The sequence below is a fragment of the Gossypium raimondii genome, chromosome 7 (assembly GCF_025698545.1).
Source record: "Gossypium raimondii isolate GPD5lz chromosome 7, ASM2569854v1, whole genome shotgun sequence".
NCBI lineage: Eukaryota > Viridiplantae > Streptophyta > Magnoliopsida > Malvales > Malvaceae > Gossypium > Gossypium raimondii.
The window spans coordinates 40,165,733-40,168,648 of record NC_068571.1 but is presented as its reverse complement, the minus strand read 5'-3'; positions in this window follow the sequence as shown (position 1 = coordinate 40,168,648).

The window sequence follows — 2,916 nt, the reverse complement described above, 5'->3', positions numbered from 1 at the left end:
CCAAATTTATCATATGCAGTCAGTGCAGTTAGCAGATACATGGCGAATCTCGGTAAAGAACATTGAAAAGCAGTTCAGTAGATTTTAAGATACTTATGAGGTACTACTGATGTTTTCTTACAGTTTGGAAGAACTAGAGATGGAGTCATTGGGTATGTTGATGTTGATTTTGCTGGAGACCTTGATAGAATATGATCTCTTACAGGTTATGTCTTTACAATTGGAGGTTGTGCAATCAGTTGGAAAGCCACTTTGCAAACTACAGTCGCTTTGTCTACCACTGAAGCTGAGTACATGGAGATTACTGAGGCTTGTAAAGAAGCTATTTGGTTGAAAGGGCTCTTTAGTGAACTCAATGAAGACCTTCAAATCAATACAGTATTTTGTGATAGTTAGAGTGACATCTTCCTTACAAAAGATCAAATGTTTCATGAGAGAACAAAACACATTGATGTTCGGTACCATTTTGTTCGTGATATTAATGCTCGTGGTGATATTGTTGTGAGCAAAATTAGTACTCATGAAAATCCTACAGATATGATGACTAAGTCACTTCCTATAATCAAGTTTGAGCATTGCTTAGACTTGATTGATGTTCATTATTGAAGTTAAACCCTTAAGGGATTTTATGGAAGAGGTGGAGAACTTGTTCGTTGAGAGTTCGCGATGAAGAACGTGTTTATTGAGAATTCGTGTCAATATGGAGATTGTTAGAATTAAGTGACCCGAATCCTTATTTAAATAAAATACAGTGGCAAAATAAAATAAAAGTAAAATCCCTATAAAACTATTCTTCTTTTATTTTATTTTAGAATAAGATTTTTTAAACTTTATTAAACCCCATCTATTTTATATTGATTAGAATAAGGTGTTTCAATCTTACTACACTCCTATTAGAATATGGTTTTACAAGCCTATAAATAGACATAATCTACTCCTCTTATAATTATTTGAATTAGACATAGTGAACTTTTTTCTCCTCTGCTGTGGTTTTTTTTTTTGAAAGGGTTTTCACATAAAATCTATGTGTTCTTTAATTTTATCTCTTTTCTTTGCGATATATTGTCATTACTGACAATCTATTTTTACAAAGAGAGAAAAATATAGATAATGTGAAGAATTAAGATTGTAAGGTAAGGTATTCATGATATAGTAATAGTTTCATGTGTACTTTGATTATTTGAGCATGAAAGTCTTGTGGATTAAGATTATTAATATCTCATATGTTATGGTATTGATATCTCATATCCAAATATCCTTTAATGAAGATTTTGTACTTTTAGTTTCTTTCTCGTATCACTTCACTTTATTACTACCAAATATGACACTTAACACATTTAAAATTGATATAACCCCATAAAGGTTCATAATACTATCCAACCATAAAAAATTACATTTTAATCCTTTTAGGCTAAAAATAAAAATTTGTAACTTGGTCCTTCTACTTTTATTTTATTCAATTTAGCCTAAACTCACGTTTCTTGATACAAGTACCTCTCCCATGTCATCTCAATATCAACAAATCATTATCAATCTATAATTTCTCTAATTGATCACTTTATACTTTGGTCCTCATAAATTTCCAACTTTTCTATTTATTCATTTCTCCATATTTTTACATCCGTGATCTTCTTCATAAATTTCTAACCACAGCCTATTATAATTCCTCCAAAAGTTCCCTCAACAGTCTCATTTTCGAAATTTCTCGAAATTTTATTGTATCGCTTGGAACAATGCCACTTACTATACCAGAAAATTTGGGGTGTTACAACTACGATGATCAAATAAAAATAGACTAAATAGAAGACACAAAGGATTGTTTATGTTGATTTTCCTATGTTTGTGGAGCCCGACTCGATGAATAAATCCACTATCTTTTCACCAATAAGTGAATCATTTCCTAACACCCTTTAGTTTAAAAACCTTACTTTTATACCTAAAGACTAGATCACTCACCTCTAGATTCTCCCTCTGAGAATTTATGTTGTAAACACAAATTGTTTACTCTCAATTGCACTCACAAAATACATTCCTCTATGAACAATAAAGTTCTTTCTATGCTCTATATAAAAACTTATAAAAGTCTCTCAATATATAGAAGTTTTAAAGAGTTGCAATATATTAGAGATTAATTACAATCCAACCCTTTAATTATAAAATACAATATATTACTAAAGACCAATGTAAAGCTTATTGTTGAAGTTTCATTTTTCAATGGTATCTTCAACGTGACCTCGATCCGTTCTCCACAATTCAATGGATTTAATTTCTTGATCCAAACCAATCCGATCTTCAAGGAAAGTTACTTTAAATGGATTGAACTTCATAGTTGAGCTTGCATATATCTAGAATATCAATATCATTCAAAGCTAAAATTTGTTTCAATAAATTGCCAACATTAAATTTGGAAAATATCAAGTTGTTACAGGGATCATGAAAGTGGTCACTTTTAATTGGCACTTAGCTGGTCACTTCAAAAACTTGCCTCAATAGTACAAAACATACACACTCCACAAGCCTCCTTACATATAAGAGGTATTATATAGTTCGAAGGGGGGATCACAAATACAAAGCAAGCCACAAAAATGTAAGCATCCATATTTGAAGAGTGGTGAAAATTTCTCTTCAAACAAGCAAGAGCTTTCCCGTACATTTGTTGCCCTCCTTGAATGTGTGTTGCTCAAACCTCTCCAAGAGAGTCTTGCAATCACGAATTTGTTGGAAATTGTAGATTGCAAATTTAATTATTGATGAGTGCTTATTCAAATTTAGAAAGTGATGATTTATCATTCAATGGATACATTTCAATGGGACATATTTCTTCTAAGAAGTATGTCCAACATGAAGGGTTGTGACTCCTCAAAATAGTTTCTATTAAGTGCATATAAATAGAGGGTCTATGGTGCTCACAAAATC